Source organism: Schistocerca nitens, chromosome 2, assembly GCF_023898315.1.
Source record: "Schistocerca nitens isolate TAMUIC-IGC-003100 chromosome 2, iqSchNite1.1, whole genome shotgun sequence".
Taxonomy (NCBI): Eukaryota; Metazoa; Arthropoda; class Insecta; order Orthoptera; family Acrididae; genus Schistocerca; species Schistocerca nitens.
Genome location: NC_064615.1, coordinates 467,523,554 through 467,537,884, shown reverse-complemented (window position 1 = coordinate 467,537,884; position 14,331 = coordinate 467,523,554).

Below are 14,331 nucleotides of genomic sequence, written 5' to 3'. Positions count from 1 at the left end.
AAGCCCTAATAACTGTTACAGTAGAATGTACCCTCTAGCATGCATTTCACAGTGGTTTTCTGGGTATAGATGTAAATGTAGATGTCTGATCTCACATAACAAATCTGAAACATTCTTGTGGTTGCCCGCAATCCTGTGTAAATCCTGACTTCGTAATTTATCAGGGCCAATCAGCAAGTTTCCATTGAAGGGCGTTACAACAGCGTATATGCAACGTAGCCCGGCCCCGATGCTGATATATAAGCACCGACGTATAGGCAAGGGCTCAGTGTGGCATCCGTGTCTTTCTGACATGCCTGCAGTAAGTGTGGAAACGTGAACTACACTGACGTTATTACCAAATTAGTCGAAACAGGAAATTTTGGTCTTATGTCAAAGCGGTAGGTGGATCAAAACAAAATGTCCAGACACTCTGTGACCAAAATGGTACTGAAACAGAGGATGACAGACTACAGGCCGAAATACTAAATGTCTTTTTCCAAAGACAGAGGAAGACTGCACTGTAGTTCCTTCTCTAGATTGTCGCCCAGATGACAAAATGGTAGATATCGAAATAGACGACAGAGGGATAGAGAAACAATTAAAATCGCTCAAAAGAGGAAAGGCCGCTGGACCTGATGGGATACCAGTTCGATTTTACACAGAGTATGCAAAGGAACTTGCCCCCCTTCTTGCAGCGGTGTACCGTAGGTCTCTAGAAGAGCGTAGCGTTCCAAAGGATTGGAAACGGGCACAGGTCATCCCCGTTTTTAAGAAGCGACGTCGAACAGATGTGCAGAACTATAGACCTATATCTCTAACGTCGATCAGTTGTAGAATTTTGGAACACGTATTATGTTCGAGTATAATGACTTTTCTGGAGACTAGAAATCTACTCTGTGGTAATCAGCATGGGTTTCGAAAAAGACGATCGTGTGAAACCCAGCTCGCGCTGTTCGTCCACGAGACTCAGAGGGCCATAGACACGGGTTCCCAGGTAGATGCCGTGTTTCTTGACTTCCGCAAGGCGTTCGATACAGTTCCCCACAGTCGTTTAATGAATAAAGTAAGAGCATATGGACTATCAGACCAATTGTGTGATTGGATTGAAGAGTTCCTAGATAACAGAACGCAGCATGTCATTCTCAATGGAGAGAAGTCTTCCAAAGTAAGAGTGATTTCAGGTGTGCCGCAGGGGAGTGTCTTAGGACCGTTGCTATTCACTATATACATAAATGACCTTGTGGATGACATCGGAAGTTCACTGAGGCTTTTTGCGGATGATGCCGTGGTACATCGAGAGGTTGTAACAATGGAAAATTGTACTGAAATGCAGGAGGATCTGCAGCGAATTGACGCATGGTGCAGGGAATGGCAATTGAATCTCAATGTAGACAAGTGTAATGTGCTGCGAATACATAGAAAGAAAGATCCATTATCATTTAGCTACAATATATCAGGTCAGCAACTGGAAGCAGTTAATTCCATAAATTATCTGGGAGTAGGCATTAGGAGTGATTTAAAATGGAATGATCATATAAAGTTGATCGTCGGTAAAGCAGATGCCAGACTGAGATTCATTGGAAGAATCCTAAGGAAATGCAATCCGAAAACAAAGGAAGTAGGTTACAGTATGCTTGTTCGCCCACTGCTTGAATACTGCTCAGCAGTGTGAGATCCGTACCAGATAGGGTTGATAGAAGAGATAGAGAAGATCCAACGGAGAGCAGCGCGCTTCGTTACAGGATCAGTTAGTAATCGCGAAAGCGTTACGGAGATGATAGATAAACTCCAGTGGAAGACTCTGCAGGAGAGACGCTCAGTAACTCGGTACGGGTTTTTGTTGAAGTTTCGAGAATATACCTTCACCGAGGAGTCAAGCAGTATATTGCTCCCTCCTACGTATATCTCGCAAAGAGACCATGAGGATAAAATCAGAGAGATTAGAGAACACACAGAGGCATACCGACAATCCTTCTTTCCACGCACAATACGAAACTGGAATAGAAGGGAGAACCGATAGAGGTATTGAAGGTACCCTCCGCAACACACCGTCAGGTGGCTTGCGAAGTATGGATGTAGATGTAGAACGTGCTGTTATTCTTTTCGTGGCTGTCGAAGTTCAAACACAGGTAGACATGCATCGTGGAATGAAGAATGCGTATGGGGCAGCCTGTCTGTCGAAACCCTTAGTCGTGGAATGGTGTGCCATGTTCTGGCCTGGTCGCGATTCAACACCAGACGCCAGTCGATCTGAGAGGTCCGTCTCATCTTTTACGGACAGCAAGTGGGGGTTTGATGATACCTGACCTCTCCCCATGCGATTATCAAGCCATAGGTCCCTTAAAAAAGGCCTTGAAGGGTCGGCGTTTCCCATCGGACGAGGATGTGCGGCCAGACACGGTGTTTCATCAAATGGGTACCTTCAGTCTGGTGCTTCGGTGGGACGATTGGCTCAATGTTCACGACGATCTTACCTGATTAGCCTACCGATTCTCAACTGTATGGTCTTTGAAAGGAATTTTTAATTGCCACTTTCGTATACATCAGTGACTTATTTATTCTTCACACAGTACATAAAACTGATGGCTCTCTCTGCAGCTACAGTGGGTTTCATACTCACACACACTTTCATATTTAGCACTCGGTGTTTCAGGTTAGTTACGTCAGATCAAACTTAGCGTGTCTTGTATTTTCTTTTCTTTTTTTTTTTTTTGGTTATCTAAAAATTTTCGAAATTAGTACGAAACCGGTAATCATTATACAGACAGACGAAACATTAGACAACAATTTTAAAAAATTAGAATATAGTGAGGTTACTTTTTTCTTGAGGTGAAACAAGAACTTACTTATCACCTCGAAAAAATAGAGTTACGTAATTATTAATAGTAATTAAAACTTCCGTCCCCCCAGCATGAATCATGGATCTCGTCAAGTGCCTTAATGGTGCAGATACCGGTATCCTAAGTACCACCACATATAATATCCACGACACCATGTTCTAGCCACAAGATGTTGAAATGAACTAAGTGTACAAACTTCAACAAACATTATCCCTACTATGTAAAAAAGGGTTGTATCGTGTAAGAATGACGATAATTATTTCATTATTTATGTAATAATTTAATTTCTACGTGAATTAAAACTATTATCAGAGAACTACACTCATGGACTATGACAATTATAATCCTTTTTTGTTAACTGTGGTTCATTTCTTATTCCTGTGCTAACCGATGAACTGTTCGGACGTGAGACGTGTGAGGTCTGTAAAGAGAAAACCTGTAACTATATATTGTTAATTATTATTTGAAAAATAGGGTCACTATTGTCTAGACATGGATTTGTATTTATTTCAATTGTAATCCAATCTAATCAATGTTTTTAAGTGTTAATTTTCAGCTCCGCAATGAGGAGCGCAGCCGTTAGCGTTAGTAATTTACAGCTGATTTTACTAAAGACCGCGTCATTTACGACGGCGGCCGAGTTTAGGTTCGTTCTGCGCATCTGTCGTCACAAAATACAGTCAGCCAATGAACAGAGAACGACGTTGCCAGAGCTGCAGTGCAGAGCACGGACGAGTGTCTTCAGTTTTAGATACGTTTAGTCATAAATAAAGTAATTGAACAAAAGCAATGTCTTGATAGCAGACTTTCTTTTATAGAAAGTTTGGAAAAAGCATTCTTTATACCAATTGCTTCATATTCTATTATTCATATTCATATTCTAATTAAGGGGCTCCGGAAAGGCTCAAAATCATGAAAAGTTCAATTTTTACTTTTTTGCGTTTTCTGAATCTGCAGACTATTACCTTTTAATAGATATATAATTTATTCAATTCCGAAGACTACAACTATTTTTAAATTTTTTTTGAAATGTGTTCTACATGGGCGTGACCCACTGTGGCGCTGTTAAACTGCTGTCAAATGGCGTTATTATTAACGTCTGTGTTCATCAGGTACATTTTAGTGATGTGAGATAAAGTATGTGTTGTGGCTAACCTGTGATGGTTCAATATATATCGCTGGTGTGATTGTCGATTGTTTCATGTTTATTTACTCTGTCGTTATCTCGAAAATATTCGTAATTAATTCTGTTTCTTGAGTCTCTGTTTTGTTGAAGTATAATAATGAGTAAAAGTAAAGTTATTAGAAATCCTCTGAAGGCTTTTAAGAAAAGGAGAAATGTTGGAAAGCCAAAGGTATGTGTTATTACTGTAAACAATAAAGACGATAACCAAGTGAGTGAACCTAACCTCTCAAGTACACCTGCCCATAGCAGTCAAAGTGGGAAAGAAAATACTTCACAGAAGAAGCTTGGTTCAATGAGTGAAAACTATGAATGTTTTATGGGCGAATCGGATGTGAATGAAATATTTGATATGTCGGTTCTCAAAGGAATTTTTTCAAACTGTGTAAGATGTATTCATTGTAGTGAAGTTGGTCTGGAACTCTCCATAATAAAGCACGTAGGACTTGCTAGTGAAATACAACTGAAATGTGATAAGTGTTCATACATGACCACCTTTTGGAACAGTGTTGCAGTAACTGCAACTGAAGAAAATGGTAGCAAAATCTACGAACACAACAACGAGCGATGCTTGCTTTAGACAAGGAATGCCTTCGGGCTGCAGACAGGGCTGTAAAGAGTCTAGAAATACAAGCAAGAGTAAACAGGAGGAGGAACAAGAGGAAGCTGGAGGAGGAGTTTGCAGAGGATGAAGATAATCCATCCTATGGACCTGAAATGCACTAAAAAGTTAATCCAATCTTTGTCGCTCGATTCCCAAAACTTTTATTTTCTCATACTAATTACATGTTTTCTAAGGATCTTCCAAACATATTTGTTTCAAACTTTCAGTAAATGTTACACAGTACCTTATGCATAATTTAACACAGCCTTTTTCCAAAAAACTGTATATTTTTGAATATATAAATAAAAAATTGCAAAAAAATGTTGTGAATTTTCATTACAATTGAAAAAAAATCATCTTTAATAACTGAACTAAAATTTTGTAAAATCCCTGTGTTAAGTTGTAGCCCATATTCCAATAAATAATCTGTAAAAAGTTCAACTTCCTACCTCAAATACTTTGCGAGGAAAGATGTAATTTATAAGCGTTATTTTAACATTGCAAGTATAGGGCGTTCCGGAGCCCCTTAAAGTTACGAAATACTATAAACCGGTTCCGCCACACGCAGCAGAGAGATATCTGTGGAGAGGCCAGATTAACCCGTGGTTCCTGAAGAGGGACAGTAGCCTTTTCCGTAGTTGAAGGGTAACAGTCCAGGTGGTTGATGGATTTGACATAGTAATATTATCCAACATTGCCTTTTTGTGCTGATACTGTGAATGGCTGAAAGCAAAGGAAAACTAATGCCACTACTTTTTCCACGATGGCATGCAACTCTACAGCATAGCTTAATGGTAATGACATCTGTAATAAAACGTGGCGAAAATGTTTACATTCACGTTTGACACAAGAAAAACAATGTTCAGTCACTAATTATTTCATACCACGCTTTATAACACATTACTAGCATTCAGATAACCCTCCACCAGTTTGTTGATTGGTTTTTTACCGATTTAACTGCAAAATATCGAAAATTAAACCAAGTTCAATTAGGCTGGTATAATTTTTGCAAGAAATTACACGTATCTTGTGTAATCCGAGGAGTTGCTTCTTGATGCTGCCATAGGTTCATTCTGATGTTACTGCATCGTCACATGGATATTATGAAATGTTTCGCGTAACTCGTGAATTGTAAATTGTTGCTCTTTTGTTTATTTATTTTTATTATTATTATTATTAGCGTACCAACGCATATATGAAAAGAGTTACGTGAAATGCTTTTTGCGTTGCTGTGCTTTGAATTTCTTTATCATCATTACCTTTTAGCAAAATAAAATATATATATATTGAAGTCTTATTGTTCTGTATCTGGCCTATAATTAAAGGAACGTTTTTTTTTTTTAGCTGTAACTCATGCTAAGAATCAATATATCTTCCCTACTTCATAGTTATTGAAAATTGAAATTACTTTGTTATGAACACTGATGTTACAGTTCGTATGATCATTCAAAAACACAAGTTTGCAGTGGATTTTATTTCTCGGTAAAATACTATTTCATACCACGACTAGCCCAAGAACATGAGACTCTCTTTAAAAAAAATACGTTGTCACTATAAAGTTTGCCAGACCAGAACGGAGCACAGCAAGATTCCTATCAGATTCTGAAGGTACATTAACTTATTCGTACTTGGTACTATATCCTATCAGCAGCCCGCGTCAACCTGCAACACATCATAAAATCTGCTGATCTGCACTGCCAGTCTGGGAGCTAAAAGAAATAATATTATTTTACTATTATTTTTACCGCTTCCTTGCGGTATGCTCGACTATATTGTAAGTCGTTTAAATACGCCGCGGCAGCGGCTCTTCGTTCTCCACGCAGCTCAGCACCACAGATAATATTTATATAACTGAAAAATGTCTCAACAGGATGGGATAATAGGCAAGCAAGCTTTAACAATTAATAATACAAGTTTTCATTTAAACAACTCTATTAAAACATTTAAATATCTCAGTGATTACAGACCTTTGTGAATTCACACGTAATGGCGTACATTGCTTAGTCTCGACAAAAGAATGCTACATTAGCGTTCTCTACGACAACACAGGAGATCTTACTCGCACAACTTCCAAATTAAGAAGACAAAGACATTCATATTCATCACGTATTATATACTAGTTCCTTTTTTAATCTCTGTTTAACATTTATCTTCTGTGTCGGTTTTATTACTCGCCGACGCAGACGTTCTCAAAAATAAATAATAAAAAAAAATACATAATTTTATACAATGACACAATATGATACACCTAATTTTCTAATTACTACATAATATGTTGTTTTTGTTTCTTACTAGACGTTACAAATGGTCGAAATACGTTTTAGTAGAATATTTTCTTGTTTACAAAAGTTTTTATTTCGTACGCCAGATGTTCGGTGGCGAACATGTTTTACATGGTAGAATTTACATCTTCCAGTTATAAAACAGTTTTCACTGTGACTAAACAAAGTCTGACTATATTCTTTTGATATAAAATTCGCCTTAAGACTGAAATATGGCGGTGTACAAATCGCCTCTATTTATATGGTTTTAAAGAACTACTATCATTGTTACCTATTGTATTTTACATAAGAACTATTAAAGTTTTTACATACATCTTTCCAAATTACATAGAAATTTACATAAAATAAAAGTGAATAATTCCATAGAAAGACAGGAAAGAATCTGTTTCTATTAAGACTATAAATTACATGTTTTATCATTACAACAAAATATTTCGTTAATTTGCATGTAGTAATTAACTGACTGAAAGAAAAATCATGCTAACATTTTCAGATGTACAGTGTGATTAGTTTTATCCAATGCAACTAATTAATTTTTGTATGACTAACATTTACATTTCTATATGGTTGCAATTACACTTCTAGTTGTTATTAAGTAATTAATAACAATTTAAACATTAGTGTGATTGATTATGACTGAAAAATCATCATGTCATACTTTTATTATGGATTCAGACAATTTCTGGCTTTAAAACATAAGAATAGCTGTCTCTCTATGACTTGAAAATGTCGGAACTCTAATCGTTAATTACTCCATAATTACAATCGCGAAATCATTCCTACCATGAGCCTGAAGATTGTATTGTGTGTAAATTAGGATGGTATATTAGTTTTTAATCCAACATGTTCCTTCAGTCCTTTTACTGGTGAGATACAATGTAAATAATGTCAAAACAACAGTTTAAATTAGTGTAAATTACTAATATTATATATTCCTCTTCGGGAGAGTGGAGATAAGATAAGAATAGGATATAGGGTCCCAAGGGGTAGTGGTATTACACATACTCTTGGGTAAAATATTCTGGAGGTAAAATAATTCCACATTCGGAGCTCTGGGCAGGGATTACTCAGGAGGATGTCGTCATCAGCAGAAACAGAAGAAACAAAACATAACTATGGATCTCAGCGAGGACTGTTACATCACTTAATGTGGCAGGCAAGTTAGAAAATATGATTAGATAAATGGATAAGTGGACGCTAGATATACAGGGCATTAGTGAAGTAAAGTGGCAGGATTAACATGACTTATGGTCAAGTGAGTAAGGGGTTATACATAAAAAACCAAACAGAGGTAATGCAGGTGTAGTATACTAATGAGTAAAAGACATTAATGTGCGTAAGCTACTGTGAACAGTATAGTGAACGCATGATCGTAGCCAAGATAGACATGAAGCGAACACCAACTACAGCAGTACAGGTTTATACCAGCCAACTAGCTCCACAGACCACGAAGAAATTGTAATTATATATCACGAGATCATGTAAATTATTCAGATAGTCAACGGAGATGAAAATTTTATTATGTTAGTTGACTGGATTTCGGTAGTAGGAAAAGAAAAACTGCAAAATTGTAGGAGAATATGGAATGGGGGAAGGGAATGAACGTAGAAGCTTCCTAGCAGAAATTTTGCACAATGAATAATGTAATCATTACTAATGCTTGGTTTAAGAACCGTCTTAGAAGGAAGTATACTTGGAAGAGATGTGACATGGGAAGGTTTCAGATTGATTATGTAATGGTAAGACAGATATTTCGAATACAGAATTTAATCTGTGAGACATTTCCAGGGGCCAATGTTGTCTCTGACCATAATTTATTATTTATGAATTGCAGACTAAATCTGAAGTAATAGCGGGAAAGTGGTAAATGAAGGAAAGGGGAGATGGATAAATTGAAGGAACGAGAGGCGGTTGAGAGATTCAGAGGGAGCATCAGACAACGTTGGAATGAAACAGGGAAAGGCTTACAACAGAAAGGAAATTGGTATATTTGAGAGATGAAGTAGGGAAGGCAACAGAATATCAGACAGGTACATCCCTGGATAACTTAGGACATACTGAATTTAGCCGTCGGAAGGAGAAAACATAAAAATGCAGCAAATGAAGGAGGCGAGAGGGATTACCGACGTTTAAAAATTGAGATTGACAGAAACTGCTGAATGGTTAAGCAGAGATGGCTAGGGGACAAATAGTAGGGTGCAGAAGTATGTGTAGCTAGAAGAAAGATGGATGCTGCCTGTAAGGAAATTAAGGAGACCTGTGGAGAAAAGAGAAACAATTTAAGAATATCAAGAGCCCAAGTGGCAAGCCAGTACTCAGCAAAGGGAAAGCCTTAAGGTGGAAGGATGCATAGAAGGTCTATATAAGAGAAAAGCTTGAGGACTTTATTATAGAAAGAGAAGTAGCTGAAGACGAGATGGGAGATATGATACTGTGCAAAGAATCTGACAGAACACTGGAAGATATAAGTTGAAATAAGGCCCAGGGAGGAGACGACATCACCTCAGGTTTATTGACATCCTTAGGACAGCCAGTCATGAGAAAAAGTATTCCGATCCGTCTGAAAGATATATGAGACAGGTGAAATACCCTCAGACTTCAGGATGAATGTGGTAACTCCAATTCCAAACAAGGAGTTAACAGCAACGAACCATCAGTTTAATAAGTAATGTCTGGAACATATTCACGTGACTTATCTACAAAAGAATGGGAGAACTGGTAGAGATCGACCTTGGGATAAGATTGTTTGGTTCCCAGCAGGCATTCCTGTCTCTTCGACTTATATTAGAAGAGAGCTTGAAGAAAAGGATACCAATGTTTATAGTATTTGTAGATTTCAATAAATCTTTCAACAAAAAGGACTGGACTACACTCTTTAAAATTGTGAAGATAGGAGGAATAAAATATAGAGACCGAAAGGTTGTTTACATCTTGCACTCGAGTCGAAGAACATGATAGGGAAGCAGTAGTCGAGAAGGAAGGGCGACTAGGTTGTAGCCTATCCTCGCTGTTATTCAGTAAGTACATTGAGATTGCTCTGAAGGAAACAAAAAAAAACTAGATCTTTGTGGGTTGCGGATGACATTCTGAGTCTGTCAGAGAGGGCAAAGAACTTGTAATAGCAGTTCAACGGAATGGATAGTGTCTTGAAAGAAGGTTATAAGATGAACATCAACCAAAGTAGAACGTTAAGGTAATGGCATTTAGTCGAAGTAAAACAGGAAACCCAACGGAATTAGATCAGGAAATGAGACACTAAAAGGTGTAGATGGGTTCTGTTATTTGGACAGCAAAATTATAATGGAGAAAGTAGAGGGGATATAAAATGCAGGGCTGCAAAAGCAAGGAAAGCATTTCTGGCTAAGATCAATTTGTTAACATCTAAGGAAAATGTAAGAGCTGGAAAGTAAGGTGTTTGTCCGGAGTGTAGCGTTGTATGGAAATAAAACATGAACGATATGCATTTCAGACAACAAGGCAATAGAACCTTTCGAAATGCGAAGTCACTCAAGAAGATTAGATGGGTACATCGAATAATAAATCAGGCAGTACTGAATCGAAGTGTGTAAAAAAAAAATTACGACACAACTTGAGTAAAAGGTGGGGTAAGTTGATCGGACACAGCCTGAGGTTCAAGGAATTTTGAGTTTGGCAATGGAAGGAAGTGTACGTGTTTGTGTGTGATGGGGGCAAAAAATTGAAGAGGGAGGCGAAACCTTGAATACAGTGATCAGGCTCAAATGGATGTACGTTGTGGTTGTTGTTGTTGTGGTCTTCAGTCTGAAGACTGGTCTGATGCAGTTCTCCACGCTACTCTATCCTGTGCAACCCTCTTCATCTCCGAATAACTGCTGCAATCTAGATCCTTCGAATATGCTTAATGTATTCATCTACTGGCTCCCTCTACGAGTTATACTCCCCACACTTCCCTTCAATATTAAACTAGTAATCCGTTGTCAGAACGTGTCCTATCAATCGATGCCTTCGTCTAGTCAGGTTATGCCACAAAGTTCTTTTCTCCTCAATTCTATTCAGTACCACCTCAATAATATAGTTATGCAATCTTCAGCACTCGGCTGGAGAATTACATATCAAAAACTTTTATTCTCTTCTTGTCTAAACTGTTTATCGTCTATGTTTTACATCCTTACATGGTTACACTCCATACAAATACTTTCAAAAAAGACTTCTATCACTTAAATTTATATTCAATGTTGACAAATTTCTCTTCTCCAGAAACGCTTTTCTCGCCATTCCGTCTAAATTTTATATCCTCTCTACAGTGGTCTTCATCAGTTATTTTACTGTCCAACCAGAAAAATTCGTCTACTGCTTTTAGTATCTCGTTTTCTAATCTAGTTCACTGAGCATTAAATGATTTAATTCGAATACATTTCATTATCCTTGTTTTGCTTTTGTTGATGTGTCCTTTCAAGACACTGTCAGTTCCGTTCAACTGCTCTTTCGAGTCCTTTGCTGTCTTTGACAGAATTACAATGTCATCGGTAAACCTCAAAGTTTTTATTCCTTCTCCCTGAACTTTATTTAGCTCTCATAATTTTTCTTTTGTTTCCTTTACTGCTTGCTTAATGTATAGATTGAATAACATGGGGGAGAGGCTACAACCCTGCCTCACCTCCTTCCCAACCAGTGCTTCCCTTTCATGCCCCTCGATTCTCATAACAGCCGTCTGATTTCTGTACAAGTTCTAAATAGCCTTCGCTCCCTGTATTTGACCGCTGCTACCTTTAGAATTTCAGAGAGAGTATTCCAGTCAACATAGACAAATTCTTTCTCTGAGACTGTAAATGCTATAAACGTGTGTTTACCTTCCATTTACCTGTCTTCTAAGATAAGTCGTAGAGTCGGCACTGACGTATAAAGAATTCTTATTAGTATTTTGCAACCATCATTTATTGTACTGATAGTTCGGTAACATTTACACCTGTCAGCACCTGCTTTCCTTGGAACATGACTTACTACATTCTTCTTGAAGTCTAAGGATATTTCTCTGTCTCATATAGCTTTCACACTAGATGGAAGAGTTTTGTCATGGTTGACTCTCCCAAAGCTATCAGTAGGTCCGACGGAATTTCATCTACACCCAGAACCTTGTCAGCTTAGGCCTTTCAGCGCTATGTCAAATTCCTCTCGCAGTATCATGTCTCCCATCTCCTCCTCATGCAAGTCCTCTTCCGTTTCTATAGTACTGCCTATAAGTTTATCGCCCCAGTATACTCCATATTAGGGCTGGCTTTCCATCTGAGGTGTTGATACACAACTGCTTCTCTTTTTTCCAAAGGCCTCTTTAAATTTTCTGAATACAGTATATGTCTTTCCCATAGTGATATACGATTCTTACATTTTTCCACTAGCAATTCCTGGTTAGCCATTTGGCGCTTCCTGTCAATCTCATTTTTAGACGTTTGTGTTCCCTTTCGTCTGCTTCATTTGCTGCTTTATTATATTTTCTCCTTTCATCAGTTAAAGTCAGTATATCGTCTGTTAGCCAAAGATTTGTTCTAAGTCTTGTCTTTTTACCTCTTTCATCGTCAGCTGCGTTCACTACCTAAACTACCCATTCGTCTTATTCTGTAATCTTTTCCTCTGTTCTAGTCAGTCCGTGCCCAATGCTTCCTCTGAAACTCGCAACAACCCGTGGTTCATTGAACTTATCCAGGTCCTATCTCCGTAGTTTCCTACCTTTTTTTCAATTTTTTATCTACATATTATAATCAATTAATTACGGCCGGAGTCCGCTTCCGCCCCTGGAAATATTTTACAATTTAAAATCTGGTTACCGTTACGTAACCAGTCTGAAACCTCCGGTGTTACCAGCCCTCTTCCACGTGTACAACCTTCCTTCAAGATTCTTAAACCAAGTGTTAGCCATGATTAAATTACGCTCTGTGAAAATTATACCATGTAGCTTACTCTTTATCCCCCCCCCCTCTCCCTCTCCGCTTCCATATTTACCTACGATTTTTCCTTCACTTCCTTTTCCTACTATCGAATTCCAGTCCCCCATCGCAACAAAATTTTCGTCTCTCTTAACTATCTCAATAATTTCTTTCATCTCGTCACACATTACTTCAACCTCTTCATTTTCTGCAGAGCTAGCTGGTATATAAAGTTGTATTACTGCGATGGGTCATGTCTGTCTTGGCTACAATAAAGCGTTCACTACGCTGTTCATAGTAGCTTTCCCACATTATTATTTTCTTATTCATTATTTAAGATACTCCGGCAGTATCTCTATTTTATTTTCTATTCATAACCCAGTATTCACCTGGACAGAAACCCTGCTGTTGCTGCGATCTAAATTCATTTATTCCTCGTATATCTAACTTCAACTTATCCACTTTCCTTTTTAAATTTTGTAATCTATCTGCCCAGTTAAGGGTCTAGCATTCCACGAGGCGATCCGTAGAACACCATTTTGTTTTTTCTCTGATGATGACATGCTCTTGAGTAGACTCCTTTCGGATATGCGAATGGGGGACTGTTTTACCTCCAGAATGTTTTACCCAAGAGGATGCCGTCATCATTTAACCATATAGTAGAGCTGCATGCCCTCGGCAAAAATTGCAGCTGTAGTTTCGCCTTGCTTTCATCCGTTCGCAGTACTCGTACCGCAAGGCCGTTTTGGCTGATGTTACAGGTGCAAGGCCAGATCAGTCAATCGTCCAGACTGCTGCCGCTGCAACTATTGTAAAGGTTGCTGTCTCTCATCAGGAACCACACTTTGTCTGGCCTCTCAACAGATAACCAATCCTCCAATGTTGTCGCACCTACGATACGGCTATATGTATCGCTGAAGCATGTAAGCCATCCCAACAATGGCAAGACCCGTGGTTCACGGTCGTTACACAGAAATAATAAAGCCTGTAAAGTGTACGCTATCATGAAAATCTGCATCAATTCAGTCTTCGGACTAAAGTTATGACTATACAATTAAAACTTTATGGCTTCTTCTTTTTTTGGCGCCTTTGGCCAGCATCCACGCGGGGTTGGTATGGTTACTATTTAATTCGCACCCGGGACGGAATGTCTGCACCGTAACTGTCTACGTTTAATGTTATTCAAGTAAAAGAGTTCAAACATTTTCTAAATATATGCGAATAGTGTTCAGTTTAATAAGCCACGGCTGCAAAATACTAACACGAATTCTTTACAGACGAATGGAAAAACTGGTAGAAGCGGACTACGGGGAAGATCAGTTTGGATTCCGTAGAAATGTTGGAACACGTGAGGCAATACTCACCCTAAGACTTATGTTAGAAAATAGATTAAGGAAACCTACGTTTCTCACATTTGTAGACTTAGAGAAAGCTTTTGACAATGTTGAATGGAATACTCTCTTTCAAATTCTGAAGGTGGCAGGGGTAAAATACAGGGAGCGAAAGGCTATTTACAATTTGTACAGAAACCAGATGGCAT